Here is a 17631-nt window from a genome sequence, read left to right on the forward strand (position 1 = left end):
TTGCTCGACCATAGATAAATGGGAAGAACAGGCCAAGATAACTAAGTCCAAATTTCTTGAGAGAGGGTACAACGAGATAAAGTTGGATCAAAAAATCCAAGAAGTTAGGATGATCGACAGATCTGCACTCACAAAATACAAGCAACCAAAATTAGCAATGAAAGAAAGGATATTACATGTACCGATGATCACTGAGTATAGTGATAACAGGTACATTATCGAAAAGATATTTAAAAGACATTGGGGCATATTAAAAGACGATGATCTAATAGGTGAAGACCTCCCAACCGAACCTAAGTTTATCTATAGAAAAACTAAAAACTTGAAAAATTAACTAGCCCCAAGTATACCCAAGAAAAAGGGCACTGGAGTAACCAATGTATTTGGGAAAGAAATAAAAGGGTTCTTCCCCTGCTTGTCATGCAAGTCCTGCAAACATGGCATAAAAACAACAACGTTTATTTGCCACAATACTAAAGAAACATACAAAGTCAAGGACTTACTCAAATGCAATGACAAGGGCATCATCTATATGCTTCAATGTACCTGCGGCCTGCAATATGTGGGCCAGACTTCCAGGCCCTTGAAGGACAGAATACGAGAGCATCTACTACTCATTGAAAAATCAAACACAGAGACAGCTCTATATAAACATTTCACAGAGAAACACAAAGGTAACACCAAAGACCTCACTTTTTTAGGGATACAAAAGATAAAAAAGGATTGGAGAGGAGGAAATTATGGAAAAAGACTTCTTACAGCCGAATCCAGGTGGATTTTTAACCTAGATTGCCTATACCCAAGAGGCCTGAATAATAAAGAGGACTTGTCACATCTTTTCAATATGGTTTAACCACACTGGACACCACAGATTTGTCTTTGAAATAAACCACCTCTGATAAAGAAGTCCCGCTTCCCCTCTCTCTCTCTCTCTCTCTCATTCTCGAATCAAACTCTAAGCTCAGATAAGCAGCAACAAACACCAACTAGAAACTAAATGAAGAGTAGCAACATAGCCTGTTCTAAGTCTAGAAGCTAAATGAAGAGTAGCAATATAGCCTGTTCTAAGTCAGGTACTGAAACAAGAATTCCTCACCCAAAGTTTTGTAAATCCTCTCAAGCTTTATATGAGATCCCCAAATTTCAACAGCCCATAAACATAAGTTAGGTATTAATGTAAGCTATCTAGCACTTGTATTCCTCTATGAAAAGAAATAAATACAGAAAAGTAAGATTACCAAATCCAACTAAGCGGTATTAACCAAAGTTAAAGAGCATTTATATTCCTCTATGTAATAAACACAGAAAGTAATAATATGATAACCCGTTTTTGATTAGGTTATATTATTAATAAAAAGTTACTGACGAGAAGAATACATACTCTAATGATAAAAACTTTTTATGTAAAATATTCCAATACTCCTTAGCCCCCATATTCCCTTAGAAGACAATAGAAAGCAAAAAGTAAAATAACATTCAGCCCATACCTACAGGAGATCTATACGATTGAGGGCATATCTAAGCAGTAACACCAAACTCGATTTCCTCAGTCTCCTAAATATCTAAATCTAACTCCGAGGATTCTGGTCCCCATTTACTAGGAGCAAGCCATTCACACAGTCATATTTATAAACAAAGTTTTATCTCCCACATATGTACTGTCCTCTTCAAAATAGCCCCTACAAAAGGGTTAATTACGGATGACCGATTGAGAGACAAGATTCCTAGATATCATGAAATATACTATTATTCTGATCTTATAAAGATTATAATGATTAAACTGATATGGCATTCATGCAGTCACAAACGACACTTTAAACACTAAGATCTTAATTAAAAACATTATAGTCTGTTAGAATAACACTAAGCTTACAATTGTAATACATATCGTCTCTTATATATCTACATATTAGGACCATTGTTATTGTCCGATTTTATACCTATCAAAAAGTGGGATAAGAGACACACCTCTTGAATACCCAATCGACACAGCCAGATAGTACACCTATCGAATAGTTGGGCAACTGACACACAATTTTTTAAAAACCAATCAAAGGCGCTATCCGGAGGCCGTGACGTCACGACCAATCAGGTCGGTCTGTTTACGGACCTAATAATAATGAAAAGCAAAAATAGTACAAATAGCAAATACATTAAATAGTAAGTAAGCAAACTCCCCTAAACTTCTAAAAGAACACCCCATGATTATAGATCAAAATATTTTGGCCCTAGATCGTTATTATCCGATCACATAAATTACCTAGACCGGAAGTGACGTCACGGAAATAGCGGAGATTCCGAGAATGGAGAACCACAGGCCAAAATTGAAAAGCTAAAATATTCAATTTTAAGCACGCTGTTGGGTAAATACCCCACTCTACTACACTCAATAAAACCAAGATTAAAACCATTTGGCCAAAGTAACAAATTTCGCCAAACCGGAAGTAGGTATTCAGCTACATCCGGTCAAACACTCTATAAAAGGCTACCATTAACCATCCTAAACCAGTCTTGATAAAGGCCTGACACAGGCCGAAACGCGTTGACCAGCACTGGTAAGCCTTATTCTATTATTTACAACATCCTTAGGACCATCTACACTATATTGTGTTTCTGTTTTTTCCACAGGTGATTGTTCGAGTTTTTTATATCTACATTTTATTTTTTATTTTTATTCTTCATTTTTATTTTTCACATCCCATTCCAACACCTATTATTGAAGTCACATACGTTTTGGAGACCACTAGGAGTACCACCATCAAAAGACTTTTTCTCACTTTTTCTCACTTTTACATCAATTTTTTCAACGCCTTTTTGAATATCTACCCTTTTTACTATTATTTTTTCACATCGTTTACAAACAACACTGTTTTTTCTGTGATATTGCTACATTGATTGCTGGTGCATCTGCACCTTTCTGACATTTCTATCACCATCCCTCAGAGAATCGAAATTACTGGAATATATTCCCTACATTCCATAGGACTAGAGACTCTTTTTGTACACTTCGTTCTTTCTTGCACATTTTTTTGCACATTTGACATTTTTTTGCACATTTGACATTTTTTTGGATTCCATATCGATTGGCATTGCAAGCTTTATTGTTTATCTCTGATTCTTTCACATCTATTTTTTACACCACTTCACCGTGAATTTTTTACCCTGCTTCAACCTGGATGTTTTAATAAGATTGTCTATTATTGTTTTTTAAAATTGGAAATTGTTTTTGTGAAACACCTTGCTGACTAAATCGCTTATATTTAAATTTGACCTGTTTTTATCTGTTTTTTAACCCAAGTTTTTTATATGATATATGTAATGTACCATGGATCCATGATAGTTTTGTATTGAACTTGTTTTTACCATGTATTTACCTTTATTTATGTATTAAAAACACATTTTAGACCAATTTGGCTCTCCATCCAATTATACTCTAACCTAGCCTCCTTAGGGTAGGCGCCTGGGATTTTTCTTTTCTTTATCTGCTTTAACCATTGGGCACCTGCTAGGAGTCCCCCTCCCTAGGCTTAGAGGTTACCATTAGGCGCTGAGGTTTTCTCTATTTTAATTGATTCTAACCCATCCTAGCCAGTCCTTAGCGGCCAAGTGGAATTAAATAATTAAATATTAATTATATACACCAAGATGGATTCACTGAATTCATTAAGACAGGAGGTACTTATAGATGTTAACCAACATACCAAATTAATTAGCATTGAAGTTGACGAGGAGGAAACTATTGATATACAGTCCATTTTTAAAGACTTAGAAAAGTTATTAATTTCGGAAGTCAAATTTAAGGCCGAAATTTCCTTTTTAAGAAAATGTCTAGAATTGGATATCATACCGAAAGGTTTAATCACTCATAAAGAGTGTGCATTCCCACTGTCTGATTCCATCACTGAAAAATGGAAAAAGGTGTTAGTAAACACATCAAGGCAGTTGATGAGGCTAATTATTGAATATAGAGAAGCTCTTACTACAGAGATGGATTATGAGATTAAAGAAAATGAAGCCATTTTGCTAAATTTAGAACATTCCGGACATGAGTCGAAAGAACTCGTAGAAAAAAGAGATAATTTGGTGAAAAGAGTTAAAAAAGCTAGAGAGGATGTTATTCAGAAAAAAACCAAAAAACTAATGAGGGAACTTGAAAATAAAGAAAGCAAGGATCACGAAAGGGAGTCCGTGACCAAAAATGAGGAAACTGAGGGAGAGAGAGAAAAGATTGAAAGCTCAAAAACGATACAGAGACTGAAACATGGGGACGATACACAAGTTCCAGAGAACAAGCGTGAGCACAGGAGACGTCCACATAATGATGAACAGTTTAATAAACCTAACTATTATGATTACGAGTCAAGAAGAAATGACCATAGAAGATCACCATACCCAAACCGAGGACAAAGACCTAGATATAGGCAGAATTTCAGACAACAAAACTACAGAAACAACTACAGGGAATATAATGACTACAGAGACAAAGGACACAGAGATGATTATATCCCCGAAAAAAGAGGTAATTACTACAATCACACTCCAGAAAGAAGGGGATATATGAGGTCCAGAGTCCACTATTCCCCAAATGGAAGGATACAACAATGGAATAACGGATGGAATCATTCTGAAAATAGGATACCAAGATATCAAAACTCCAACTGGAGGGAAGATTACTACCCACAAAGAAGACAACACCAACATAGGTGGACACATGGGAATAGACGAAACGAATGGATACCTGCCTTTTATCAACAGAGAGACAACATCAACTCTGGAGAATACAAAAGAAGAGATTACTCCAACCATACACAGAAGGAGACTTATAGAACACCTCTATTAAAAGGTGATCATAAGGGTACTCGAGAAGAAAACCCAAGAAGGACATTGAATGAAGCAAACAGAAAAGATGAGTGGAGGATCCAACACTGTAGTAAAAGAACGGAATTAAGAGACGATCCACATACACCTATCATCCCAAATATTGAGATCCTACCTTCATCCTCCTCTTTTTTAGGGTCGGATCACCCACCCAGCAAAGAGAAGGACAAGCTCTTAAAGACTCATATAAATGGAGGACCAGAAAAACCAAAAGCATCAAAAAGAAAACACATCGAGGAAGGAGAGGAGGAATCAAACTAAATAAGAAACCAAATATGAAAACAAATCAGGAACATGAACAAGATAAAAATGCAAGTAATAATAAGGGCATTTTTAATCTAAGTACACATGCCCTAACGAAAGAAGAAAATTCAATCTTGAAATTTGGATTATCCTTTGCTCCAACTAAAAGTTTGGATAAATTCCAAACATTCATCAACACCAAGGAATTTGTGAGGAAACTCACACTCAAAAGGTTTTTCTCAAGGCCCCCAGTTGAAAAATTGGCCTATACACCAAGAGAATATACAGATCCCTACAGACATACAGACCTTAAACCTAAATCAACCTTCTATCCAGTGGCGAGCAAAGGAGTAGCCATAGAAACATTTGAAAATATAGTATGTCGAGAAATTAGAGACATTCAGCAGAAGAAACTTGAAATAAGAAAACACAATTTGACAAAACAACAGTTGAAAACAATCAAAGATCTTGAAAACAACCACAATTTAAGCATAAAACCAGCCGATAAGGGAGGAGGCATCGTAGTGATGAACAGGAGTGACTACGAATCGGAAAATGAAAGGATACTGAGTGACCAAAACACCTACTGTAAACTACGTTCTAATCCGTTGGTACCATACAAGAGAGAACTAATGACCATACTGGATAAAGCAAAAGAAAAAGGGATACTCACCGAGAGAGAATACAACTACATCAACATAAACCATCCCATAACCCCTGTGATATACCATCTACCCAAAATTCACAAATCGCTACAAAAGCCCCCCGGAAGACCGATAGTTTCAGGTATTGGAGCATTAAGCAGCAATCTATCGGAGTATGTAGATCTGAATTTACAGAAATATGTTCAAAAACTTCCCTCCTACCTGAAAGATTCCACTCAGGTCTTAAATCTATTGGAAAATATACCATGGGAGGAAGGCTACATTTTAGCAACTTGTGATGTCACTTCACTTTACACCTGCATCCCACACCAAGAAGGATTGGAAGGGGTTGAATATTTCCTGAAGAAGGATAACGAGATGCTAGAGGAACAAAGGAAATTCATCCTAGACAGTATTCAGTATATACTACACCACAATTACTTCAGTAATAACGGGCAATATTATCAACAAATTTGCGGAACCGCAATGGGGACCAGGTTCGCGCCAAGCTATGCTAACCTATATATGGGTAAATGGGAGCATATCTTTTGGGAATCTTGCCCAGCTAGCGCGGACCTGGTCCTCTATCGTCGTTACATCGACGATATTTTAATAGTGTGGAAGGGGACGCAATCGGATCTTGACTTTACTTTCGAAATTATGAACAAAAATGAGAATAATCTTCATTTCACATATACCAGTAGCCTGACAGAGATCATCTTCCTAGACTTGAAAATCGAAGTGAAAAATGGTCAATTAGAAACCTCAACACACTTTAAACCAGTCGACAGCAATAATTATATACATATGACAAGCTGCCACCATTCCAACTGGAAAAATAACATTCCAAAGAGTCAACTGTTGAGAATGAGAAAGAATTGCTCGACCATAGATAAATGGGAAGAACAGGCCAAGATAACTAAGTCCAAATTTCTTGAGAGAGGGTACAACGAGATAAAGTTGGATCAAAAAATCCAAGAAGTTAGGATGATCGACAGATCTGCACTCACAAAATACAAGCAACCAAAATTAGCAATGAAAGAAAGGATATTACATGTACCGATGATCACTGAGTATAGTGATAACAGGTACATTATCGAAAAGATATTTAAAAGACATTGGGGCATATTAAAAGACGATGATCTAATAGGTGAAGACCTCCCAACCGAACCTAAGTTTATCTATAGAAAAACTAAAAACTTGAAAAATAAACTAGCCCCAAGTATACCCAAGAAAAAGGGCACTGGAGTAACCAATGTATTTGGGAAAGAAATAAAAGGGTTCTTCCCCTGCTTGTCATGCAAGTCCTGCAAACATGGCATAAAAACAACAACGTTTATTTGCCACAATACTAAAGAAACATACAAAGTCAAGGACTTACTCAAATGCAATGACAAGGGCATCATCTATATGCTTCAATGTACCTGCGGCCTGCAATATGTGGGCCAGACTTCCAGGCCCTTGAAGGACAGAATACGAGAGCATCTACTACTCATTGAAAAATCAAACACAGAGACAGCTCTATATAAACATTTCGCAGAGAAACACAAAGGTAACACCAAAGACCTCACTTTTTTAGGGATACAAAAGATAAAAAAGGATTGGAGAGGAGGAAATTATGGAAAAAGACTTCTTACAGCCGAATCCAGGTGGATTTTTAACCTAGATTGCCTATACCCAAGAGGCCTGAATAATAAAGAGGACTTGTCACATCTTTTCAATATGGTTTAACCACACTGGACACCACAGATTTGTCTTTGAAATAAACCACCTCTGATAAAGAAGTCCCGCTTCCCCTCTCTCTCTCTCTCTCTCTCTCTCTCTCTCTCTCTCATTCTCGAATCAAACTCTAAGCTCAGATAAGCAGCAACAAACACCAACTAGAAACTAAATGAAGAGTAGCAACATAGCCTGTTCTAAGTCTAGAAGCTAAATGAAGAGTAGCAATATAGCCTGTTCTAAGTCAGGTACTGAAACAAGAATTCCTCACCCAAAGTTTTGTAAATCCTCTCAAGCTTTATATGAGATCCCCAAATTTCAACAGCCCATAAACATAAGTTAGGTATTAATGTAAGCTATCTAGCACTTGTATTCCTCTATGAAAAGAAATAAATACAGAAAAGTAAGATTACCAAATCCAACTAAGCGGTATTAACCAAAGTTAAAGAGCATTTATATTCCTCTATGTAATAAACACAGAAAGTAATAATATGATAACCCGTTTTTGATTAGGTTATATTATTAATAAAAAGTTACTGACGAGAAGAATACATACTCTAATGATAAAAACTTTTTATGTAAAATATTCCAATACTCCTTAGCCCCCATATTCCCTTAGAAGACAATAGAAAGCAAAAAGTAAAATAACATTCAGCCCATACCTACAGGAGATCTATACGATTGAGGGCATATCTAAGCAGTAACACCAAACTCGATTTCCTCAGTCTCCTAAATATCTAAATCTAACTCCGAGGATTCTGGTCCCCATTTACTAGGAGCAAGCCATTCACACAGTCATATTTATAAACAAAGTTTTATCTCCCACATATGTACTGTCCTCTTCAAAATAGCCCCTACAAAAGGGTTAATTACGGATGACCGATTGAGAGACAAGATTCCTAGATATCATGAAATATACTATTATTCTGATCTTATAAAGATTATAATGATTAAACTGATATGGCATTCATGCAGTCACAAACGACACTTTAAACACTAAGATCTTAATTAAAAACATTATAGTCTGTTAGAATAACACTAAGCTTACAATTGTAATACATATCGTCTCTTATATATCTACATATTAGGACCATTGTTATTGTCCGATTTTATACCTATCAAAAAGTGGGATAAGAGACACACCTCTTGAATACCCAATCGACACAGCCAGATAGTACACCTATCGAATAGTTGGGCAACTGACACACAATTTTTTAAAAACCAATCAAAGGCGCTATCCGGAGGCCGTGACGTCACGACCAATCAGGTCGGTCTGTTTACGGACCTAATAATAATGAAAAGCAAAAATAGTACAAATAGCAAATACATTAAATAGTAAGTAAGCAAACTCCCCTAAACTTCTAAAAGAACACCCCATGATTATAGATCAAAATATTTTGGCCCTAGATCGTTATTATCCGATCACATAAATTACCTAGACCGGAAGTGACGTCACGGAAATAACGGAGATTCCGAGAATGGAGAACCACAGGCCAAAATTGAAAAGCTAAAATATTCATTTTTAAGCACGCTGTTGGGTAAATACCCCACTCTACTACACTCAATAAAACCAAGATTAAAACCATTTGGCCAAAGTAACAAATTTCGCCAAACCGGAAGTAGGTATTCAGCTACATCCGGTCAAACACTCTATAAAAGGCTACCATTAACCATCCTAAACCAGTCTTGATAAAGGCCTGACACAGGCCGAAACGCGTTGACCAGCACTGGTAAGCCTTATTCTATTATTTACAACATCCTTAGGACCATCTACACTATATTGTGTTTCTGTTTTTTCCACAGGTGATTGTTCGAGTTTTTTATATCTACATTTTATTTTTTATTTTTATTCTTCATTTTTATTTTTCACATCCCATTCCAACACCTATTATTGAAGTCACATACGTTTTGGAGACCACTAGGAGTACCACCATCAAAAGACTTTTTCTCACTTTTTCTCACTTTTACATCAATTTTTTCAACGCCTTTTTGAATATCTACCCTTTTTACTATTATTTTTTCACATCGTTTACAAACAACACTGTTTTTTCTGTGATATTGCTACATTGATTGCTGGTGCATCTGCACCTTTCTGACATTTCTATCACCATCCCTCAGAGAATCGAAATTACTGGAATATATTCCCTACATTCCATAGGACTAGAGACTCTTTTTGTACACTTCGTTCTTTCTTGCACATTTTTTTGCACATTTGACATTTTTTTGCACATTTGACATTTTTTTGGATTCCATATCGATTGGCATTGCAAGCTTTATTGTTTATCTCTGATTCTTTCACATCTATTTTTTACACCACTTCACCGTGAATTTTTTACCCTGCTTCAACCTGGATGTTTTAATAAGATTGTCTATTATTGTTTTTTAAAATTGGAAATTGTTTTTGTGAAACACCTTGCTGACTAAATCGCTTATATTTAAATTTGACCTGTTTTTATCTGTTTTTTAACCCAAGTTTTTTATATGATATATGTAATGTACCATGGATCCATGATAGTTTTGTATTGAACTTGTTTTTACCATGTATTTACCTTTATTTATGTATTAAAAACACATTTTAGACCAATTTGGCTCTCCATCCAATTATACGCTAACCTAGCCTCCTTAGGGTAGGCGCCTGGGATTTTTCTTTTCTTTATCTGCTTTAACCATTGGGCACCTGCTAGGAGTCCCCCTCCCTAGGCTTAGAGGTTACCATTAGGCGCAGACTTAGAAACTGTTTCCCCATAGGAAACAATGGGGCTGCATTAGGAGCTGAAAGCTGCTTTTTTGCAGGTGTTAGTTTTTTTTCAGCCCAAACTGCCCCATTGTTTCCTATGGGGATATCGTGCACAAGCACGTTTTTCCAGCTAGCCGCTACTGTAAGCAACACTGGTATTGAGAGTTGAAGTGGCGGTAAATATGCCTGTACGCTCCCTTTTTGGAGCCTAACGCAGCCCTTCAGAGAACTCTCAATACCAGCTTTATTTAAAAGGTGCTGGGGAAAAAAAAACACGCATAGCTAACGCACCCCTTTGGCCGCAAAACTCTAAATCTAGCCGTGTGTTTTTTAAAATTTACTCACATGCCCTGTGACGAGGTTAGAGATTTCTGCGATTGCAGATACATACTTAACTTCAAAGTATTTATGTTTTCCATATAAAAATCTAAGAAAAAAACACTTTCTGACATTATTTTTAATGAATACTTCACAGCAAAAAAACTTTGTATAAAATTGTAATTATTTACTAAATTTCACAATAACAAATGTGCTGATACTTTTTTTTTTATTAAAGGATATTTGAAGGTGATTGTTACAAGTGTTTAATGAATAGTCCTAATCAGAAATAATTCAGCGATGATTGTGAATTGGCCATCATTAATTTACTAGTGATATTTTTTTACTCTTTTCTTATATTTAATGAGCTCTGATCTTTGTCTTTTATGAATCTCCCTTTATGGATCAAAAAAGTAGCTTTTTATCGAGTTTTTGCTTAAGGCACACCAGAAGAGAAAGTTATGTTTAATCAAATATTGTGCAATACTTGAGAATATTCAAAATAATTTTCTTCCAGATGAGCATGATAATAGTAAATATAAATATGTGTTCTACGTTTTATTTCCTTATTTACATATCTTATATCCTTTATGTCATTATTATTGTTTATTATTATTATTATCCCATTATACAATTTCCTTATATTACACTCCCTCCTTGACCCACTGCAATCTGGATTTCGCCCCCCCCCCCATCACTCCACAGAGTCAGCAATCATTAAGGTTACCAACAACCTACTTACAGCAAAATCCAAAGGCCACTTCTCTCTGATTATCCTCCTTAATCTACCTGCAGCCTTTGATACTGTTGACCACTTTCTTTTGCTCCAAACCCTCTAATCCTTCGGCATTTGTGACACAGCCCTCTCGTGGTTCTCTTCCTACCTTTCTAACCGTTCCTTTAGTGTAGCCTTCTCTGGGACTTCCTCTGCCCCTTTACCACTTTCTGGTTTCAATATCATTTGTATGCCAACGACACCTACATCTACATTTCAGCTCCAGACTTATCTCCTTCCTTGCTAACCCATGTCACTAACTGTCTTTCTCACATCTCTTCATGGATGTCCTCTCACTACCTTAAGCTAAATCTCTTCAAAACTGAGCTCCTTATTTTCCCCCCTTCTAAAATCTCCACCCCCATCTCTCTATAACTATCAACAACTCCATCATTACCCCTACCCCGAATGCCCGATGTCTTGGGGTCACACTTGACTCAGATCTTTCTTTCACTCCTCACTTTCAGGCCTTGGCTAAATCCTGCCGCTTCCACCTTAAAAATATATCTAAAATTAAACATTTCCTTACACAAGACGCAACTAAGATTTTAATCCACTCTCTCATCCTTTCCCACATCGACTATTGCAACTCCATCCTCTGTGGCCTCCCTAGCTGCCGCCCAGCTCCTTTACAATCCATAATAAATGCCACTGCCAGGCTCATCTTCCTTACATGTCACTCTTCATCTGCTGTACCTCTCTACCAATCCCTTCACTGGCTTCCTCTTGCCTCCAGGATTAAACACAAAATTCTGACTCTGGCATACAAAGCCCTCAACTGCACTGCTATCCCCCCTATATCTCAGACCTTGTCTCCAGATACTCTCCCTCCCAACCTTTTCACTCTGCTCATGACCTCCTACTCTCATCCTCTCTTGTTAACTCCTCACACTCCCATTTATAGGACTTATCCAGACTGGCTCACATCATGTGGAACTCTCTGCCTCACTCCACAAAACTCCCCTATTTTTGAAAGCTTCAAGCGCTCCCTAAAGACTCTACGGTTCAGGAATGCATACAACCTACACTAACCTTTCCTAATACCAGTTCCTCTCCTCCATTACTATCCACCATTAACCCTCATTGCATGTAAGCCTTAGAGCTCAACTGTTTGCAGATCACCTTCATAATAGCTGACTACAACAGTGCAACTCTACCCATTTGATCCCTATAAATGCTACCTTGCATACCACCTATGTTTATAGTGCTGCGGAATCTGTTGGCGATCTACAAATAACCGATAATAATAATTATTATTATGACTAGTATGATAATTACTATTATGATGATGATGATGAAAAGGGGTGAAACACTGTTAAAGTCAGCTCTAGAGCAATGCATTACTGGGGGCTAGCTGAACACATTTGGTGAGTCAATGAAAAGTGTGTGAAGCCACCAATCAGCTGCTAGCTCCCAGTATTGCATTTCTGCTACTGAGCCTCATTAAAATTAATAATTTAAATAAATTGAAAAGTGTTTCAATTTTGAATTTCATTGCTTTTTAAGGGATAAGAAACCCAAATTCTTTAGCCACCAATCAGCAAGTACTACCTAGACGCTGAACTAAAAATAGATTGTTTCCTAAGCTTACATTCCTGCTTGTCAAATAAAGATACAAAGAAAAAGAAGAAACTTTCGGCTAGATTATGAGTCTTGCGTTATAAGTAAAAAAGCAGCGATAAGCCTCATAACGCTGCTTTTTTACTACCGCTGGTATTACGAGTCTTGCAGATTAAGGGGCACCGCACACTTTTTTGGCCTTACCGCAAATCAACTTACGCAAATTGCCAATAGTCTTTTTTTCTATGGGACTTCCATAGCGCCGGTATTACAAGCTTGTCCTGGGAGGCCAAAAAGTGAGCGGTACAGCCTATCCCGCAAGATTCGTAACGCATTCTAAAGTCAGTAGTTATGAGTTTTACACTACAAAGCTGTAGCATAAAACTCATAACTAAAGTGCTAAAAAGTACACTAACACCCATAAACTACCTATTAACCCCTAAACCAAGGCCCTCCCGCATCGCAAGCACTAAAATTAAATTATTAACCCCTAATCTGCTGCTCCGGACATCGCCGCCACTATAATAAACATATTAACCATAAACCGTTGCACTCGCAAACATTAGTTAAATATTATTAACCCCTAATATGCTGTCCCAAGCATCGCCGCCACCCACCTACATTTATTAACCCCTAATCTGCTGCCCCAATGTCACCGCCACTATATTAAATGTATTAACCCCTAAATCTAAGTCTAACCCTAACACCCACTAACTTAAATTAATTAAAATAAATCTAAATAAAACCTACTATTAATAACTAAATAATTCCTATTTAAAACTAAATACTTACCTGTAAAATAAACCCTAAGCTAGCTACAATATAACTAATAGTTACATTATAGCTAGCTTAGGGTTTATTTTTTATTTTACAGGCAAGTTTGTATTTATTTTAACTAGGTAGAATAGTTACTAAAGAGTTATTAACTATTTACTAACTACCTAGCTAAAATAAATACAAATTGATCTGTAAAATGAAAAACCTAACCTGTCTTACACTAATACCTAACCTAACTCTACAATTAAATAAATTCCCTAAATTAAATACAATTAACTAAATTCAAAACAATTAGCTAAATTACAAAAAAAAAACCACTAAATTGCAGAAAATAAGAAACAATTTACATGATCTTTAAACTAATTACACCTAATCTAATGGCCCTATCAAAATAAAAAAAAATCCCATCCAAAAAAAAAAAAAACCTAGCCTAAACTAAACTACCAATAGCCCTTAAAAAGGCCTTTTTGTGGGGCATTGCCCCAAAGAAATCAGCTCTTTTACCTGTAAAAAAATACAAACAATCCCCCCAACAGTAAAACCCACAACCCACACAACCAATCCCCCCAAATAAAACCCTAACTAAAAATACCTAAGCTCCCCATTGCCCTTTTAAGGGCATTTAGCTCTATTGCAGCCCAAACCCCTAATCTAAAAATAAAACCCACCCAATACACCCTTAAAAATCCTAACACTAACCCCCTGAAGATCCACTTACCGGGAGAAGTCTTCATCCAAGCGGCAAGATGTCCTCAAAGAAGCCGGCAGAAGTGGTCCTCCAGATGGGCAGAAGTGGTCCTCCAGACAGGCAGAAGTCTTCACCCAGATGTCATCTTCTATCTTCATTCTGCAGAGGGGCTGCATCTTCAAGACATCCAATGCGGAGCATCCTCTTCAATCGATGGCTTCTTCTGGAATGAATGTTTCTTTAAGTTACGTCATCCAAGATGGCGTCCCTTAGATTCCGATTGGCTGATAGAATTCTCAGCCAATCGGAATTAAGGTTAAAAAAATCCTATTGGCTGATGACGTCTGGGTGAAGACTTCTGCCCATCTGGAGGACCACTTCTGCCCATATGGAGGACCACTTCTGCCTGCTTCGTTGAGGACATCTTGCCGCTTGGATGAAGACTTCTCCCGGTAAGTAGATCTTCGGGGGTTAGTGTTAGGATTTTTTAAGGGTGTATTGGGTGGGTTTTATTACTTTAGGGCTTTGGGCCCCAATAGAGCTAAATGCCCTTTTAAGGGCAATGCCCATCCAAATGCCCTTTTCAGGGCAATGGGGAGCTTAGGTTTTTTTAGTTAGGGTTTTGTTTGGGGGGTTGGTTGTGTGGGTGGTGGGTTTTACTGTTGGGGGGGGTTGTTTGTATTTTTTTTACAGGTAAAAGAGCTGATTTCTTTGGGGCAATGCAAAAGTCCCTTTTAAGGGCTATTGGTAGTTTAGTTTAGGCTAGGTTTTTTTATTTTGGGTGGGCTTTTTTTTATTTTGATAGGGCTATTAGATTAGGTGTAATTAGTTTAAAGATTTTGTAATTTGTTTTTTATTTTCTGTAATTTAGTGTTTTGTTTTGTTTTTTGTAATTTAGCTAATTGTATTTAATTTAGTTAATTGTATTTAATTTAGGGAATTTATTTAATTGTAGGGTTAGGTTAGGTGTTAGTGTAAGACAGGTTAGGTTTTATTTTACAGGTAACTTTGTATTTATTTTAGCTAGGTAGTTAGTTAATAGTTAATAACTATTTAGTAACTATTCTACCTACTTAAAATAAATACAAACTTACCTGTAAAATAAAAATAAACCCTAAGCTAGCTACAATGTAACTATTAGTTATATTGTAGCTAGCTTAAGGTTTATTTTACAGGTAAGTATTTACTTTTAAATAGGAATTATTTAGTTATTAATAGTATGTTTTATTTAGATTTATTTTAATTAATTTAAGTTAGGGGGTGTTAGGGTTAGACTTAGGTTTAGGTGTTAATAAATTTAGTATAGTAGCGGAGACATTGGGGCCATTAGATTAGGAGTTAATAAATGTAGGTAGGTGGCGGTGATGTTAGGGACAGCAGATTAGGGGTTAATATGTTTATTATAGTGGCGGCGATGTTGGGGCGGCAGATTAGTGGTTAATAGGTGTAGGTAGGTTGTGGCGACGGATGGGAGATTAGGGGTTAATAAATATAATGTAGGTGTCTGCGATGTAGCGGAGACATTGGGGCCATTAGATTAGGAGTTAATAAATGTAGGTAGGTGGCGGCGATGTTGGGGGCAGCAGATTAGGGGTTAATAAGTATAATGTAGGTGGCGGCGACGTCCGGAGCGGCAGATTAGGGGTTAATAAATATAATGTAGGTGTCGGCGATGTAGGGGCGGCGGATTAGGGGTTAATAAGTGTAAGATTAGGGGTGTTTAGACTCAGGTTCATGTTAGGGGTAAACATAAAATGTGTTTCCCTATAGGAATCAATGGGGCTGCGTTACTGAGCTTTACGCTGCTTTTTTGCAGGTGTTAGACTTTTTTCTCAGCCGGCTCTCCCCATTGATGTCTATGGTGAAATTGTGCATGAGCATGTACAACCAGCTCACCGCTGACTTAAGCAGCGCTGGTATTGGAGTGCGGTATGGAGCACAATTTTGCTCTACGCTCACTTCTTGCCTTTTAACGCTGGGTTTAGAAAAACCTGTAATACCAGCGCTGTAGGTAAGTGAGCAGTGACAATAACGTGCAAGTTAGCAACGCACCCCTCATAACGCAAAACTCGTAATCTGGCCGTTTGAAATTAGGAGTAAGTTATAAAGTTGCTTAAAATTACATGCTCTATCTAAATCATAAGAGAAAAATGTGGGTTTCATATCCCTTTAAACTCAAAATACTATCTTTAATAAAATGTTTAATTCTTTAATTAAGTACAATAACAAAAAATGCATTATACAATCATTATTTATTTTGCTTGTTTCTGTTGTAAAAATAGTTTGTTGCTTGTTCCATTCTTCTCAGAGAGTCTGTATTGTCTACATTGTATTTAAGTATGTAAATATTAAACCGGATCCTGCAACATTATTCACAGTGATTGATTAGATCAAAGTGCTAAGTTAATTTTCATCTATATCTGGCCACAGCAAAGGAGATCATTAACATGAATTCCATCAGTCATTCAAAGGGGTTTTTCCTGAACTGATCTTGATTTGTTCTAACGAAATGGCCATGTTAAATGAATTAAAAACTCTACTGTTATATGCATATTTATTGTAATGCAGTACTTAATTACTGATATATATGAGATCCATTTTACATGCTGAAAAAATAATCATGTTTTTCCAGTTTGTTTCTTCGTCTTAATCATGAGGAGCATTTGCCACATATGTTAAATTCATTCATCTGTAAATCAATTACTTATGGTTGTGAGGGTCTTGTTGCCAGCAAGTGACCAAGTTACTGTGCAAACCACATTTACACAGGAAATGCCAAAGAACCACTGCAGCTGGATTACAGAACCACTGCAGTTGCAGAAATGTAGAAAAAAGTCTTACCTAGATTTGTTAGAAACTCTAAAGCCTGTAAACCCATATATTCATCAAATATGAACATTTACTCATGATTATTTATAATATTTATTTATAACCAACAATATGTATAGACTCCAAAGGAAAAAGAAAAGTATTTTTAGCATCGTACATATTACAACAAAATCAAAAAAGAATAGCAGATATACATAGCATATATAAGCAAGTTATATACATGTTTAGTTAATCTGAAGCACGTATATTTACCATTTTTACTACTCCTTGTTGGGATTTTATGTTTTATAATAGAGAAGAAAAAAAAAAAAAAAGAGAGAGAAGAAATGAGAAAGAAAGAGAAAAAAATCCTCAGGGGGGGGGGGAGGGGAGGAAAATCAGCTAAACAATTTCTTAAATGGGAAAATCAGGTAATCAATTTCTCTCTCAGGAAATGTTTTAATAAGTGCTGCCCACTTATCAA

This window comes from Bombina bombina, chromosome 2 (assembly GCF_027579735.1).
Source record: "Bombina bombina isolate aBomBom1 chromosome 2, aBomBom1.pri, whole genome shotgun sequence".
Classification (NCBI taxonomy): domain Eukaryota; kingdom Metazoa; phylum Chordata; class Amphibia; order Anura; family Bombinatoridae; genus Bombina; species Bombina bombina.